Raw genomic sequence first — 18,640 nt, forward strand, 5'->3', positions numbered from 1 at the left:
GGTCAGCTTATCCCTTGCTGAACTGATGAAAGTCTCTAAAGTTAGAGACGTGGTCTTGGGCAGCCTTAGGGAACCCTCGCCAGTTCAGTCCAAAGGAACCGATGAGAACTCCGGACAGAGAGTACTGCTAGGACCAACCCTAGAAGGTCAGCAATGAGGTGAGAGGACCAACGAATCCCAGGGGTGCAACAGTAAATTATGCTGCACCACCTGAGTTCTCAAATGATCAGCCTATGGAGACTGGTTTTGGAGTGCGTGCACAAGGCAGAACTCAGGACATCTCAATCATGAACAATGACACCCTGCCATCAGAGCCTACTATTAGTTTGTTCATTGAAAAGCTAGAACCCCCGCCTTTCCTCCTAACTCTCAGAATCTTTGGTAAGAACTTGCACAATTGCCTAATAGATTCAGGAGCTTCAGCTAATGTTATGCCTCTATCAGTGTGCAGCGCTCTAGGCCTAACCCCCACCAAGACTAATCGAAAGGTTACTCAATTAGACAAATCTGAAGTGACGGTAGTAGGGGAGTTAAACAATATACACATGCAATTGACAGCAGATCCGCGTATCCAGATGTACATTGATATCCAAGTAGTAGACATCCCGGGAGCATATGGCATGTTGCTTAGCCGAGACTGGACCCGCGTCCTCAATGGTTGGCTGCATTCTAGTTTCACTCATATGTGGCTACCGTGGAGAGGGGTAGCAAATCAGATCCGGATTGAGTCCGAGCCTAGGCTTAAACTAATGATCACCGAATATAACCAGGCCAGTGAGACTTTGTTTCTGGAATCCGATATGGGCACATACCGGGCTGATATAAGCTCAACAAACGAAGTTTTGTTGGTACAATGCTCAAATCCAGTCCAAAATCTAGAAGGAATTGCAGAGAGTTATGATAAAGAGATCCCGTCACTAGAAGAAAGTGAGCTGTTTAGCAGCTTTAGGGAGTTTTTCTGCAGCACACGGAGCAGATGCTCCATCTAAGCCGTCAAGATTCTATTAAGGATCTACTTTTAACTGGCTGGTGCAGAGTTCACAATGTCGCCCATTCAGAAATAACATGTTCATTATGCAGAACAACATTAAATCAAGCATGGAAGAGACATTCAGAGGTGCTGCAAATCCACACTCTCAGGTCAGAGGACACCGCTTTCCCCGAAATTCCTGAAAGGAGGCCTCCTGAGCAAGAAAAGTATAAAATGACAGGTCCAACAACCGCGACCAATAAGGTCACAGGCCCAAATCAGACTTGGACTCTAAGGTTTGATGGTTCAAAGTCCAAGCGAGGAGCTGGAGCAGGGGTAGAATTGATAAGCCCTACCGGTGAAACCTATTTGGCCTCCTACTGACTGCAGTTTCACTGTACTAATAACATAGCAAAGTATGAATCTTTGATTCATGGTTTGCTGCTAGCCATCAAGAAGGGAGCTCAGATCCTGCATTGTTTCGGAGATTCCGAAGTGGTAGTCCGGCAAGTTCGAAAACAGTACACCTGCCATGACAAGAGACTCGGCGCCTATTGCAACCGCGTGTGGGACATAATAGAGAGTTTCGATGCTTTCAACATCAAGGCCATATTTAGATCACAGAACCAGGTTGCTGATTCATTGGCACAGGTCGCAAGTACGCTCGAGCCTCTATCAATGCAAAGTTTAAAGAAATTTACAGTGGAGTTAACATCAGTCCCATCAGTTCCGGACAATGTTACTAATTTCTAGGTGTTCGATGATGATAAGCACATCATTGACTTCATTACAAGCTCAGATGTGTGTGCAACACAGATTATTGATGAGGAAGAACCTCAAGAAGCTGAGATTGACATAGGAGTCTTGAATCTCAGGACAAATACCGTTCCTAGAGGTATGGTACAGTTGGAAAGGATTTTCGATTGGGACCAACTCAAGTCTCACAAGGAAGGTGCTTCTGAGGGAGGCGCCTGCGATAGGATCAATGTTGGCATGCAGGAGAATCAAAAGAACGTGCTGATTGGCAAGGTATGTACATCTCAAGAGAGAGATGGAATCATCAAGAACATGAGGGAATTCCCAGATATCATTGCTTGGGGGTATGAGGATCTCAAAACTTATGACACTTAAGTGATAACTCATACCATACCCCTTAAGCCAGACTCAAAGCCTTTCAGACAGAGGCAGCGGCTAGTGAATGCCCTCCTCGAACCTTTAATCTACCAGGAAGTAAAGAAATTACTGGCTGCTTGCATCATCTTTCCAGTACGACATTCTACCTGGGTCGCTAACCTAGTTCCTGTAAGGAAGAAGAGCGGTGAAATTAGATTGTGTGTTGACTTTTGCAATCTAAATAGAGCATCAAAAAAAGATAACTACCCGTTGCCCTCACTTGATGAAGTCCTACAAATGGTTAATGGATCCCAGATGATGTCTTTCTTAGACAGTTATTACGGGTATAATCAGGTAATGGTTGAGTATGAAGACCGACTAAAGACCGCATTCACCACCAAGTGGGGAATATTTGCTTATAGAAGAATGCCTTTTGGTTTGATCAACGCAGGAGCTACATTTCAACACGCCATGGATATCGCCTTTAAGGATCTCATAGGCCGATGCATCATTATCTATATGGACGACTTGACTGTTTTCTCCAAGCAAAGGGCGGATCATGTGAGTGATGTGCAGAAATTTTTTCAGCGCTATCGTCAATTCGGGATATCTCTAAATCCCAAGAAGTGTATGTTTGGTGTGACCGAAGGTAATCTTCTCGGCCATGTTATTTCAGAAAGGGGAATCTCAATCGATCCCGATAGGATCAAAGCCATACTGCAGATCAATCTCCCCGCAAGCAAAAAGGAACTTAAGTCATATTTCGGGAAGATAAATTTTGTCAGGAAATTTATAACTAGATTTGCTGAAATAGTTCGCCCGCTCAATGATATGCTAAAGAAAGACGCTAAGATAGAGTGGACCCCAGTGACCAAGAAGGCTTTCGAAGAGATCAAACAAGCTATTGTCCAGGCGCTAGTTTTGGTAAGCCCAGACTAGTTAAGGCCGTTTTACATATATTCCTTCGCTTCTAAACACACCTGTGCAACAATTTTGACTCAGCGAAAGGAAGAAGAGGGAGAACACCTGATAGCATTCATGAGCACTCTGCTGAAGGAGGCTGAATTAAGATACCCGAATATTGAAAAGTAAGCTTATGCGTTGGTCAAAGCCATCAGGAAATTCTGGCATTATATACTAAGAAGTAAGATATATGCCATAGTGCCGGATGTTGCAGTAAAGACACTGTTGATGCAGAATGAGCTAGGTGAAAGGAGAGGCAAATGGGTGACCATCATCCAGGAGTATGACATTGAAATCCAGCCCATGAAGCTAGTACGAGGTCAAGCTTTGACGCAGACTCTCGCATTCGAATGCTCAGGAATCGTGCATCAGCAATACCTGATTGAGCAAGTCTCGCCAGACGAGTGGTATGATGACATAACCTTCTACCTTCTCAATCAGAAATGTCCATCACACCTTAACCCAGTACAAAAGAGGGCACTAAGGATGAAGAGCAGCCGTTTCATGCTGCAAGGTGCTGTCCTGTATCGAAGAAACCATGAGGGCATCTACCTAAGATGCGTGAACATAGATGAAGCATGCCAAATTATAGAACAGTTCCATACTAAGTTTGGAACAGGTCATGGGCTAGGCTTAGCAACAGCCCACCAGATCCTCAGGGCAGGCTATTATTGGCCAATCTTATTCCGGGACACCCATGAACACGTGAAGATCTGCCATATTTGCCAAGTATCCGCGACTAAGGAGCGAACCCCAGCCATGCCACTCCGACCAGTCATAGAGGTAAAACCGTTTGGCCAGTGGGCGCTCGACTTCATAGGTATGATCAACCCGCCCTCCTCTGCGCAACACAGGTACATTCTAACCGCTTCTGATTATTGCACGAGGTGGTCTGAAGCTCAATTGTTGAAGCAATGCAATGCTGATACTGTTATTAAATTTTTAGAAGAGAACATTATTACACGTTTTGGCTGTCCTCATGCTTTAGTCTGTGATAATGGTTCCGCTTTTGCATCATTAAAATTTTCAAATTGGGCCTTCGATTACGGGATTACCTTAAAATTTTCATCTAACTACTATCCCCAAGGTAATGGTTTAGCGGAATCCACTAACAAGAATCTGCTGCAAGTGATTAAAAAACTTCTGAACAAGAATCCGAAAGATTGGCATACCCAACTCCGATTTACCCTTTGGGTAGATCGCACCAGATCAAAGGCCGCCATTGGGATTTCACCATACCATTTGGTATATGGCCTCGACCCCATCTTTCCTATACAATTAAGAATACTTGCATCATGAGAGAATATCTAGGAATCGACAACGCCATGGAGGCTAGGTTGTCCTAGCTGTTATACTTTAAAGAAAAGAGAGACAACGCCATAGATAATTTTGCTAAGCATCAAGAAGTGGTCAAGCGTTGGTTCGACAGAAGGGCGAAAGTAAAAGCCTTCCACATTTCTGATCTCGTCCTTTGTTGGGACAAAGCTCATGAGCAGAAAGGAGAGCACAACAAGTTTGATAATCTGTGGCTCGGTCCTTTCTAGATTTCTGAAATTTTGGGAGAGAATGCATTCCGACTCAGGACCCTAACAGGTGAGGACGTCCCCTTGCCTGTGAATGGTCAATTCCTCAAGCATTATTTCCAGCCTTAGATTTCTCCGAGCCTTTCCCCTGTATATTTTAGTTTAGTTTTCCGTTTCCTGTTTTAGTTTAGTTTCCGTTTCCTGTTTTAGTTTAGTTTTCCGTTTCCTGTTTTAGTTTAGTTTCCTGCTTTCCTGTTTTTGCTTCGGGATCCCTGTCAATTTTGAAAGGAGGCTTATGCCGTGTACAACTTTGGTGCGATGCCAGATTTCTGTAACCTTCTACTTCTAGGATCCAAGCTCGGGGAGGACTCTTGATTGATGGAGCGCCCCATGATGAGGTCGGTTTAATCTAGATGACCTTTCTCTGCAAGATCTTGTTTTTGTCAAAACCTATCTCCGATATCGTGATTACTGCACAAACATTTTAAAATCGAATACAATCAGTTGTTAATCAAAGGGACACTACATCGATGAAAGGTCCGAAGCTATGCTTTAGCGACCACTGTTACGCTCAATCCTGTGTAGGCTTCACTGCCTACTATGCCAAGAAAAAGAGAAAAGAAAATAAAGAAAAGAATCAGGAGCAAAGCGCTCTGAAATCAATTTGATACCAAGGATAAGATTGGCAAATGGGAATGCAGGTATCTCTGCCGGTACAGAGCAAAAAGGTAAAACTTTCTTGCTGGAAACAGAGCAATATCTGTGAGCCAATAGGTGATAACTCCGCCGGGGCTATGAACGCTTGCTGGCAGCGGGGCTCTATCCAGGTTGCTTTTGAAGTATCAGCTCGCTGGGCATCTCGACACGGTGAAACATTGATGCTTCAACTTTTTCTGAGCTGGAATAAACTCCACTTGCACACACTAGTTAATCCGATTTGCGTGTGATTCGATTTGACCCTTGACATTATCTTGTTTTGAAAGACTCTTCTCCTTTTCTCGTCTGAATTGTTGTGGTTAACCAGAGATCTTGGGTTCGATACGGACTTGCGTCCCCGAAATGACTGGGAGCATTTCTCCAGCAGAGTCGCCATTTGTTGTGCGTTGCACACGCTCCCTGTCGCCGACAGGGTCCCCCTTCCTGTTTTTGAGCCTTTCGTTCTTGCCCTGTTGAGTTTCGCGCAGAGTGTCTCGCGTCCTTTCAAGCGAGCCCGCGATTGGTCCATGAAGTGGTGATGTTAATGGAAAGAGCTTATGAGTCCATCAGGCTAGTCTAGCCCTCGGGCACGAATGCCAAGAGTTTGTTCAAAATTGTGAAATCGCTTTGAGTGGGCGTAAGATGATTGAGGATGGCAAAGCCCGCCAAGCAAGAGTAGTGCGTCTGAAGGTCGCACGAGGACCCAAAATTGTCATTTTTCGCTTGAGAGCGATGAGATAGATTGCATAAGGTTTGTCCTTGCGATGTTTATGAGATTTGAATAAAGGATGATTTTCGCCTGCTGATGAAGGAGCGACTTTCCTGGCCAAAATGCTACGGTTGCAAAGCTTGCCCAAGTGCCCAAGCTCGCGCTTCTCGAGGAGAAAGTTTAAATCGCCAACATCGCTCTAGGAGTAAAATTTTGGACTTTCAGGTTAAATTAAGAGAAATTTCAAAATTTCTTAAATTGTGAAAACTGATCCAAGGTCCGAAATTTCGCTTTAACTCCCAAAATTGCCTAAGTCACCGAATTTCGGACCCAGAGGCCAAAAATGTTAAAACTTCACAAGGTTAAAAGATTTGCCAAAATTGCCCAAGAGGCCGAATTTCGGACCCTGGGGTTAAATTTCAAAAAATTCAGAATTTCCCAAAACTGGCTTAAGGTCCTAAAATGCTTGTAAAGTTTGCATAAGACCCCAAATGGTCCGAATTTCACTTAAGTCCTCCAATTTCGGACCCTGGGGCCGAAATTTAAAAATGTGAAAAAGTTGCAAAAAGCCCCCAAAGGTCCGAATTTCACTTAAAGCATCCAATTTCGGACCCTGGGGCCGAAATTCAAAGTTTCATATAAATTTGCAAAAAGATGGTTTAGGTTTGAAATTCTGGACAAATGGTAAAAAACGCCTTAAGCCCCGAAATTCGTAAAATTTGCAAAAAGTGTTCAATGGTCCGAAATTCACTTAAGTCCTCCAATTTCGGACCCTGGAGCTGAAATCGAAAAAATGATAAAGTTGCAAAAACATCTAAACACTCCGAAATTTGTGAAATGGGGCAAACGGTCCCAAATTCGTGAAATTTGCAAAATGGGCCAAGTGGTCCGAAATTCTTCGAAATTTGTAAAATAAACAGATGGTTCGAAAATGCCTTTGGGTCACCAAAACGCGAAAACTCCAAAATCGCAAAGGCGTTAAAGTATGCTAAAACTCCGAAAATCTTCAAACTCGCAAAAGGCACCTTAGGTCCGAAATTCACCAAAAGGCGTTGAGCTCTGAAAATCTTCAAAATCGCGAAGGACGCCTTAAGGATCCGAAGTTTGTATAACTTGCAAAAGGCCATGCATGGTCCGAAAATGCCTCCAGTTCGCCAAAACGTGGAAAGCTTTTAAAATTCCCAAAACGCTTAACACTCCAAAATTCGCCAAAGACGCGAAGGACGTGTTGGTGTTTGTTTTATCATCTACCAAACATTAGGATAGGATACCCGAAGGTATTCTATCCTCTCCTGAAAAATCAGTACTGATTCCAAGGTCTATATGTGCGAACAAGCGACTTTAGTGGAATAGCTTCTTGGGTAGTGTATGCTGAAATTTTCAAGGGGGACTTACGTTTGACAAGTATCTTGAACTGCTGGACTTAGATGGATTTAGCAATTTTAGGCTTTTCTTTTTCTTCTTTTTTTGGGATTTTTTGGGATTTAGACTTTCAAAAGAAAGGGGAAAAGAGATAGGGTTTAGGAAGGCTAATCTAATCCTACAAATTCTGGAGACGGTATCAACTGGATGCTTTCGAGAAAGCAAACCTTGCTTCGCCACACTAGGGACAACTACACAAGGCCGGTGCAATCTTCAATGGGTTGTGCTTATGATCGAGATGTTGCGATGCACAGGGGATGGGCTCAGACTAACTTTGCACGATAGAATGGAAATCATCCATTTACCAAAAGTATGAGCGGAAATACACCATCAATTGACACTTATCAAATCCTTCATTCAAATTAATAACAATGAAAGCAAATCTAGATTAATTTTAACTAAGTGTTGAGGCAATTGAAACCATGCAAATCATTCAAATAATAGAGATTACAAAGCAGCGCACATGCAATATATTATCTGGAAATGCCCTTAAGCAACAATACATCAAAAACCTCACCCTTTTCAAATGAGGGGAGGCAACCTTATATAGTTTCTCAAAAATAACTGAATGGCCGAGATCAAACAGTGATCAAGGGCCAAGATTGAAAGTCCTAAACCCTAATTAGGGTTTCCCGAAATACTATCAGTTCAAGCAAATGAAAGAGTGACAAGTGGCGCAGCTGCTAATTTTACTGAGGTGAGCGGCCACTTTCCTCTTTCAGAGATTCAACGTATCTGGACACCACGAGCTTGACCTCCTCTATGGTGACACTTGGCAAACCGCCAATTTGGAAATCGACGAGATCCACATTGTCGGCGCACGTAGCAAGGATGCCTTCCCACTCTACTGCCTGGGTGAGGAAGTTGTCATCGATGGAGAGGAAGTTTGCAATCTTAGAAAGATCGCCTTTGTCAATCATCCCTGAATCTCAGAAGAAGCTTGTTTGAATCCTAGCTCTTAGGTTCTCTGCTTGTAAATGCTTCTCCCTTAGGCTTTCCTTTTGCCAGATCTCTGACGCCACCCGGAATACCTTGCCCAAGATCTCTCTAACCCTTGCCTCTGTCTCAAAACACTTGGTTTCAGATTTCTTCAGGACTTCAATCCGAGTGACCAGAGCATAGTACCACGTGCCGAAGTCGTACTTGTCTCCTGTCTGTATGATGCCTGCATCCACTAAGCTCTTCTTTGACATGCCTCGGATAACCTTTAGGTGAGGGAGTATTTCATTCTGAATTTCATCCACTTCTTCCCAATTGGATGATAGATCCTGGATACAATCAATCAACAAAGAAGTTGCCTCATGCGCTGATACTAAGTTTTCTACTAGGGTGTCAGCACGTATCACAGCATCTGAAATCCACTCCTTTTCTTGAGTGTACGATCCCTTCATCTCATCATAGTCCTTCATTGATCCCTGCTGAAGAGGCTGTGGTGGAGTAGCTGTGATTTCATGGTTGAGTGGGCTGGTAAGATGGAGAACATACTTCCTCCACTACTGGTTCTCTTCTTCCACTTTCTTTCTCTTTTCTTTCTCATGAGCCAACCTTGTCTTTAGAACATTACAAGAGTCGTCAAAATATTGGACCTCCTGGTCCTTGGTAGGCTTACCCATCTCTATGGTGGTGATCTTGTAGTCATCTGCGGTGACATTGTCCCTAGTCTTCCCTTCTTTGGGCACTGCTATCTGGATTGTCCTGAATCCGGCACTGTCTCTCTGAATCAGGGAGAACTTCCTGGCTGGTTTGGGCGGTTTAGCTGCGGCGGGCTCATTCACCTTCTCCAGGAATGCTGTGGTAGCCTCCTTGGTTGAGTGGACCTCCTTGGGAACCTTGGCCTTTATTCTTGCTCTCAGCCAATCAGAAATGGTTGATTGTTCTAGAGTATTCCGATCAAACTCATTGTCTGCTTCTCCTGGGTTCGCTGGTATGCCATCCAAGAAAATTATAGGGGCTTCACCCTGCCCTCTGTCTGGAGTTCGGAAGACCTTTTCCATCACCTCCTCAACTGGCTGAGAAAGCACTCTTACTTCATCATCACTCACATAGATATTTATCTCTTGTTCCCCAATTGTACTCTGATCAGGCGCAATGGAAGCAGCACTTAGGATGGAGTGACTTTCGCTGGGTTCTCTTCTCTCAACCATAGCCCTTTTCCCTGCGCACTTTGTAGAGCTTCCACTCAACTCCTTTCTCTTTCGAGATCCAATGCTTTCCGGATTCCGAGCATCACCGGCGGAGGTACAAGGGTGGACGGAGAGAGTATCATCCACTCCCATTAATTCATAAGTTAGAACCATACCTTTGGCCTTCAACTGTTTTGTCTTTTCAGATGCTCACCACCTTGAGTACTCAACCACTGACCTCATGAGGTCTGCTAGATCTGATTTTCTCCCTCTGTCCAATCTATCAAGACTAAAGGTTCATTCTTCATCTTCTTAAAACCCGGCTGCTGAAGTTCTTGGCTTTCTTCCACCTAATCGGCAACTTTGAACACTTCCGTTGCTCTCACCATACTTAGAGGAATTCTTGACCAGAACCTCTTTCGGATCTCGAAACTATCGGCTGCATTAGCCCAGTAGTATTCCAGATCTAGTCTGTGCTCAAACGTTGTCCATTCGATCTTCTTTATCCTCTGGAATGGATCGAAATCTTTTGTTGCCTTGTATTGGTAAAAGGGATACCAGGCCAGTTCTTTCTCAGCGGTAGCTGCAGCTTGTGATGATGGACATGTTTCCAGCCCATTACCAATTGTAAGTGAGGATGTGCTTGCCTTCTTCTGCTTATCCCTTTGAATCACTATATACTCCTCCAATTGTCTCACAACCTCGAGCAACACCACTCGGTTGGTAGGGTAAGCTGGAAGCTTGTATGGAGGACCAGAGAATCCCTGAATTCGGAGGTAAGTGAACTTTGGATATTGGATGTACCAACACCCGAACCGACCGATGAAGTCCATAGACTCTTGAGAAAGCCTCTGGTGCAGGCCACCTTGAAGGGTCCGGGTAATGTGCATCAGGAAGGCATCATTCACCCTTTTGAAATGGAACTTTTCCTCCATATGGAGCTGGGGATAGCAATCATATACTGGGAATTGGTTCTCCTTGTTCCCAACTTCTCCTCTGCAAGTGAGACCTCTGTACCTGTAGGTCCTAGCTAAAGAATAGAACAAGTAAGAACTCATGAAGAAAGTCCTATTTGCCTCCAGATTCCTTAGCTGGCTGTCTAAATTGTCGCTGATCTTATGGGCCTAGTCTATCATTTTTACTCCATTGATTATTTCATTAATGAAATAATACATCCAGGGTTCGAATGGAGCTCCCTGAGGATTTCCTATTATTCTATTGAGCAAGACGATCATGTCCCCAATGTCCTCCTTGAAGTATGCTCGTACTAGGCTCTTTCTTTGGAGTTTAGAGGCGCCCTTCCTCTACTTGTCTAACCAGGAATGATTAACTATGGCATCATATTCTTCCAGGTGATCATGGTATAGACTGTTAGCTTCATCCTTGGTCATATATACTGTGTTGTGGTACTCAGGGATCCTGAAGGCCTCTCTGATGGCCTCATCGCTGACATTCGCCAACACTCTTCCATCAGGTGCAACAATATCCTTACTGATGGGGTTGTAGTGTTTGGCACATTCAACTACTAATTCATTGCACTGCATGGTGGGGAGGAAACCGGCAGCGTGCAGGATACCACTCTTCATCATCTTCCGCGCAATGGTGGTAGGCACAAGGTTGTCCAGACCAAACATTTGCTTCTTAAACTCCCTCAGATTGATGTGTCCGAGGTTGGTGTCGCTGATGTTCTTCCACTTGGAAGTCATCCTTGACTCAGGAGGAGCATCTTTATCTACCTGAAACTTCATGGTGCTCAAGACCTGCAAATGAATGATAAAAACTTTAAGTTAGAAAAAATTCTGCAGAATTTCGAAAAAAATAATGGGGCCGCGAAATGGCTAAGTGTTGGAAAATTTTCCATTTTTTCACTCTCATCACTTAGCCACCAAAGTTGAATTTTCACCTCCAGACCCTCAGCCTTGAAGCTGGTTGAAGTCCCCATCAAGTGTTAAAACTTTCGAAATTTTTTTATACTTAGCCAAAAAATTGAATTTTCTTTCTCCAAAATCATTTATTAAATTCTAGAAAAATATTCAGAAAATTCACAATTTTAATTTTACCTCTGACTTGGCTAGACTTTTCTCCAAAATATTGAGAAAATTCAGAAAAGATGCCTTTCTCCAAAAATCTGTAAGCCTTCTGCCAAAATATTATCCCACTTCCAGCAATGTCTAGAATTTCCTCCAGATGATCTTCAAACTGACATACTTTACTAAGCTCTCCTCAGTAATTTTGAACTTCTTGGTGTAATAATGAATTTGATAATGAAGTATTTGTAGACAAGTTTTAAGAAAAACCCGCAAAATCATCCAACTCATACTTGCCATTTTGATTTAAATTCGAAGATATTCATTAATCCTCCAATATTCCCTTTCAAAAAAAACTTTCCATTTTGAATTAATATCTTAATAAATTTTTAATATTCCCTCAATATTCTCAAAAAAAACATTCCATTTTGGATTTATTTTGAGGCTTTTTTTTTTTTTTTAGTTAGATATTTCTTCATTTTGGATTTAATTTTGAAATCTCTGTGGATTTTGTGACATCATGTTGACTTTGTTTGACCTTCCATGTGTAGGTTGTTTTTTTTTTCGAATTTTATTTCCATATTTTTCAAATTTTGGCGAATTTAGCCAACCTCTCCAAGGTATGGCGGACTTTGATGTTGACTCCTCCATGGCCTCCTTTACCTTGGCAGACTTTGGTGTTGACTCCTCCATGGCTGGGCGGACTTTGGTGTCTTCTCCATCTTGGGCGGACTTTGGACTACACTCCCACCTTGAGCGGACTTCAACCTTAGCACCCATGTGACCTCTCCAACTTTGGGCGGACTTTGACCCTTGGCCCCTTCATGGTCTCCTTCTCCCTTGGGCGGACTTTTGAGTTACGTCCTTCATGGCCTCTTCATGGCTGGGCGGACTTTGGAGTAGGCACCTTCCTTGGCGGACTTTGGCTTGGCCTCTTCATGGCCCCTTCATCCCATGGTGGACTTTGACCTTAGCACCCATGTGACCTCTATAGACTTGGGCAGACTTCAAGCTTAGCCCCCACATAGCCTCCATCAAGGTGGGGCGGACTTTGTTATTAGCGCCTTCATGGTCTCCATCAAGGTGGGGTGGACTTTGTTGTTAGCTCCTTCATAGCCTCTCAACCTTGGGCGGAGTTTGGAGAGTGCTCCTTCCTGGTCTCCTTCTCCCTTGGGCGGACTTTGGCTTAGCCCCCACATAGCCTCTTAATGGCTGGGCGAACTTTGAAGTTGCCTCCTTCATGGTCTCTTCATGGCTGGGCGGACTTTAGGCCTTGCACCCACATGGCCTCCTAAGGTGGGGCGGACTTTGACTATGACACCCACATGGCCTCCCTAAGGCATGGCGAACTTTGATGAGAGCAGCCACATAGCCTCCTAAGGCATGGCGGACTTCATGCAAGGCTCCTTCATGGCCTCTTCAACCTTCGTGATGGGGTTTGAACCTGCAGAAACACTTCAAAACCCTTGTTAGCCAGACTTAGAAGAATTTTCAAAGAAATTTCAAAATTTCATAGTTTAATCTAATTTAACCGGATTAACTTGAAATTTGAAATCCGTGCTTAGGTGGATCATCTGAAAAAGCAAAAAGCCTAAAATCTAGGGATTTTAGCTTTTTAGGTCAAAACTTGGAATTTTTGAGATCTGGTCAGAGCTGGTCGATGGTGCAAGTGTAAACCCTAGGTTTGCATCCCGAAAAAGCAAAAAGCCTAAAATCTAAGGATTCAGGTTTTTTAGGTCAAAACTTGGAATTTTCGAATTCCGGTCGAAGCAGGTCAATGGTGCAAGTGTAAACCCTAGGTTTGCATCCCAAAAAAGCAAAAAGCAGACATCCCTAAAAAATAGGAAAAACTTTCTAAAAATAGCCATACCGGGGATCGGGCTAAAAATGCCAAAAACGAAACTTCCTAAAAAATAGGAAAAAAGCAAAAAAGCAAACTTTCTAAAAATAGAAAGTTGTCCAAATTCGTCCAAATGAATTGCGATCTTCGTCCTTTGGCCTCTCTAAGCACTCTGGTGGTGTTCACACTTCGGAATCACATAACTTGCAAAAACTAACTTTCAATCGTCAGGGCCTGAAATGCTCTGAACGGGACAAGGCTTGGTGAAACTGCAGCAAAAGGTCACAGGATACTAACAAAATCCTAGAAAGCAGGAAAAGAGAGGGTCCCCATGTGCAATGGGGCGATGTGTGGAAAAGGTCACAACAGCACGCCATAGCTCCGAGGTTTGTATAACTTGCAAGAAGCGTTAATTAGTTCGAAGTTCACCCCTAGGGTTAGTTAAAGCGAAGTTTAAGTTTTGGAAGGGCCTCCATATCACCAAGGTCGCGAGTTGGAAGATAGATGCAGGTCGGGCAATTCCTCGCCAAAAGGCCCGAAAATTAGAAGATAAAACGCCATTCAAATTTGAAAACCCTCTCCATACTGCCGAATTTCATGTAAAGGAGGATCACGTTAGATTTTGGAAGGGAGACAGAGCCAATTTCGCGCATTTTGCATTCAAGATAAATCGCTGCAAACCATTCACATTCAAGTTCAGATTGCCAATTGCCCGAGGTAAAAACTGTTTAAAATGATAAATTCCTTTCAAACAGCAACCGCGAAAATTTGAATTAAGAAGATAACCGTTGGAATTCAAAATTTGCAGAGTTGTCCATTCATCTTTACGCAGCAAGGTCGGGCAATTCCTCGTCATCCGTTTTCATCAGGTAAGTACACTCTGCCTTTCTTGATCATCTGAAATGCTTATAAATCAAATAGACGTATGTGCAAAATCTGATTAAAATGCTTAAATTTTCGAAATCTGCATCTTTTTCGCTTGTAAAACGTTGTGCAAAGCAGTCAAAATTTAGAATTTGCTCCTAAGGAATAACCAGAAATTGCCTTTTCAAACTTAGGAGAATTTTTCGAGCTCTGTCCCTATTGAAAATAAATCCAAAATGCTTAAGTATAAATCCGCGATCAAAAGCTTCATAAATACTTGGTTCAAATCAATCAAGCTCTCAGCTAGAAATGTCGCTCCGTGTCCAATCTAAATTTTGAATTTATCCTTGAATGCTGGAGTATTTTCTATCTAACCCGCCTTACTTCTTTTGTATCACCTCGTAATCCGCATCCGGCTGTGCAGGTTAAATGCCTAAATCGGCGGTAGAATCATCAAAGACGCCCTCTGCAGCCGAGACACCGCGAGCACCCAAATCCAATATCCCACGCAAAGTTGAAAGGATGAAGTATCAGTATCAAAGAGGAGGATTGAGGGAGTCAAAAGTTCAGAGCGTCTGGGACAATATCAGTGATACCGACCTAGGCCATATTGAACGGGTCTTCTCCCCTAACGCATATGGCAAGCCTAGACAGATGGTGGAAAGTGGCATCGCCCAGGCGGCGGGATTTCCTCCAGCAGTACAGAACTATGAGTTAGTGGTAGAGGCCGCCCGACACTATCAACCAAATTCCAAATTGGTGCTCCTTGAGAACATGACCATCGCCAACTTCACTCCTGAGGCCATTGGCGACGCATTCGACATTCCCTTCCCAAACAATCCCGCAGCCACAACCATAGATGAAGCACAAGGGGCATATGATATGAATCCGGCCCGATGCAAAGCACTGATCAACGAAGAGTGGTACAAGGAGAGAAGGCTTCCAAGCGCCAGAATTGTGAAAAAGACCCCAAGAAGTGATTTTCATAATGAACATGGGGATATGGTCACATTACTCAGCCGAGTTATGGGACTTCCTAAATCCAACTACTTTGAAGAGTGGATGTTCTATTTCACAGAGCAAGTCTTCGCTGGGAAGTCTAAGTTTGACTGGGCCCAGATCATAAGCGACAACATCCACACTCAGCTGATTGAGCTTGAAACCAAGAAATACTTCACTATGACCTCTTATCTGGTCTACATGTTCACCAAGAACCAGTCGCTGCCAGGTTTGATAATGAAAGGTGAAATCAGGAATGGGCCTGGTCAGGTAAAGGTCTATGATTGTTACCCCCAGCTACATTACCAAGATATAGCTCAGAGAGAAAAGAGCAGCCCAGCTTATGCAGTTGGCCAATATGAGCGCGTCAATGACGCCTTCACAATGCGCCTGGTCAGGCTAATGCAGGGAGGATTACACATAAGGCTCTCAGAGCAAGCTACTATTCTAGTGCAAAGGTATGGAGCCTTGTTCATTCAGTTCCCAAGGTTCTCTTATATCCGAATAGCGGGCTTTGATGGTGCCCCTCTTCGACTTCCACGGTACCCAACCGACAAAACAATTCTTATGGAGGTCGCAAGGCAGTCACGTCCGGTCGGCATCTTGCTCAGAGAAAGCAAGCAGGTTGGATTCACGTTCCCTATGATCATAGGCAACCATGATGTCCAGCTAAAGACCCCTACTCTAGCAGAGGAATCCCTCGCAGAGCTGGCCTCTTATGGCCTACAGGACCATTTTTCGAGAAAATATTTCGATCATGATAATCTGGCGAAGAGAGCCTATGGCAGGCGGTATAGAGCAAAGGAATCAGTTGAAGACTATTGGAAGAATTGCTCTGATGACTATGAGGTCCGGAGACGTGAATATTCCAGGCTGAGTGTGCAGCAAATGCGGCTCTTTGAATATCGTCGGGTCCCAGATCAACTCACAGATTCAGGAAACTGCCTCCAGGTCCAAGAATTTGAGGGGGTAAGGCATCTTTTGCAAGGTGTTGATTGGTCCCAGGACCCAATCACTGATTTTGAGGCAGTCATGGCAGCCCCAGCAAGATACACAGACCAATGGTTACATCAGCAGATTGAGAGGCTAATTCATGAGGGAGTCCAGTTCACTTACCACCTAATGGGCAGCCTCGATTCTCAGTCTTCCGAAGATGAAGGAACGTCCAGTGCACCTAGAGAAGAAATTGAGAAACCTGCGAAGAGAAAGAAGGCTAAGGCTTGCAGAGGGACTCGGACGTCCAAGAGAACGAGAAGGGAAAAGATTCTGATAAGGAGACCAGAGGTCACTTCATCGTCAAAGGACCCCAGTTCGTCCGACGATGTAGTGGAATTAGATTATATACTTGCTCTGCCTTCTCAAAGTGACATTGATGCGTTTGGAACTGATGATCCTCCCGCACTCAACATGTTAGAAGCTGAGCTAAGGGCCATTGAATCAACCCAACCGGGTAACCAAATAGAGGAAGGAGAGATTCGATCCATTCAAGGGATCGAGGTGCATGAACCCACCCAACAGAGCTGCCATGAGTTGCTGCTCCACAATATGGCCAAAGATGACTCTACTGTCGAAGGAGAGCAAAGGATAGAGGAGACTCCCGAGCTCGAAAGGATTGAGGAACAACCATCACGTGAAGATGCCAGACAACTGTTCAGTGAAATGGGAGAAAGTTCAACTGCAAGTAAGGAACTTGGCACCTTCCCCACCCCTCTCGTAACAGAACATCCGCAAATCGGTGACGAGTTGGTTGAAAACCTCAAAGAACAGAATGCAGACTTAACCTTATCGTCAGCCCAGACAGCTCCTCAAGAGTGGTTGATTGCCAGAGCCTAGCGCAAGGCCGCCACCAAATCGCATATTGATCTAGAGGACATTTTCTCGCACATAGACCAAACGAAAGCTAAGGGGAAGAAAAAGCCCAAGGCATATTCTAGAGTGACCAAAGACGAGCAAAGGAACCGCACTCTTCACATTGCCGCCTCGCCCGTGGACAAGCTAGCAGATCAGATTACACTGGCAAATTATAGCATCACGACTGTCCCCATTGGACGAGCCACTAAGGAGCAAGAAAAAGAAGAATTCAAAGATTCAGTGCAGAATATACTCAGGCAGCTTGAAGAAATAACAGCTGAAAAGAACATGTATCGGGCTCGTGCTGAGCATGCCGAAGGGTACATCAATCGACTCCTGAGACCATTACAGAATGCCTCTGAATCCCACATTCCCTCGACAACATTGGCACTGAGGATCACAACAGAATTTGAAGGAGTACGGGACACTGCAAGGGTTGTCAAGGAATGGATACAAGGTATCAAAAAAAGGGGAGAACAAATCCTTGAGGAAGTGAAGGAAATGGCTCGCCAACGAGAAACCACTTTGGTTAAGTTATTAGAGGTAAAGAGGGAATCTCTCCACATCCAAGAAGTGGCTGCCACTACTCTTCCCCTCATGAGCGCTCTTTTCTGGACCCATGCACAAATTCTTGCATTACTTACCATCCTAGATCCTCATAACATCAACACTCTTAAGGAATGGTACTGGACTATCAACATGAAGAATGATGCGAAGGAAATCAATGATAGAGAACACAATGCATGCGAGGTAATTCTGAAAACCATGCGGGAACTTGGCAAGATAATCCTTCGATCAATGGTTTCGGGATGGGTAAATGACCAATCCGATGAAGTGATACTGCCAGATTGGGAGGAGAGATTGGGAACAGATAAGATCACTTATTCCATTAAGGACCTAGGCTTCGCCGGTCAATTCCACTCGGACATGTTGTGCTTTGAGCGTAATCGTTCCAGTTGGCAAGATGGTCTGAAGCAGGTAGACCAATACCTCGAAGGCATGCAATATAAAATTCGCCATCCTCCTATGCCTCCATTCAGTTTGCTTTTCAAATTATGCATCAGGTTCCAGGAATATGTTCGTGAGGAACGTGCAGCAGGTCGTGATCTATGGCGGGAATATTTGCATGGTGATGATGAATTTCTAGAAAAGGAATCTAGAGCTGGAAAAGAAAAAGTGATTTCTTAAAAGTGTTTTTTTCTCTCTAAGTCTTAAAAGTACACTTTTGCATCAAAAGGTGACATTTGACTTTTAGTCAGCAAAATGTAAAACTTTATGTTGTTAATGTTTGTAGCTTGAGTCGAATGATCATTTAGAATACATATAATATATGTTGATTGATAATAATATATTATTATGTTATATTATTATTAATCATATAAAATTTAATATTCAATATTAATCTATTATATTATTCTAAATCAATAATTGATTGATGAAACATTATAATATTGATTAAATTATTATAATTAAAGGAGAGACATGTCTGTTCAAGGACATGCCTCTCCAAAGGAATATATATAGTATAATGTTATTCAAT

The 18,640-nt window shown here is 43.6% G+C and overlaps 1 protein-coding gene across 1 annotated transcript in view; it reads left to right on the forward strand.

Moving 5' to 3' along the window:
- The window catches only part of LOC131035683 (uncharacterized), an 82,553-nt gene that overhangs the window by 45,536 nt on the left and 18,377 nt on the right, over nt 1–18,640 (forward strand). The window lies entirely within an intron of this gene.

The sequence above is a fragment of the Cryptomeria japonica genome, chromosome 6, assembly GCF_030272615.1.
Source record: "Cryptomeria japonica chromosome 6, Sugi_1.0, whole genome shotgun sequence".
NCBI lineage: Eukaryota > Viridiplantae > Streptophyta > Pinopsida > Cupressales > Cupressaceae > Cryptomeria > Cryptomeria japonica.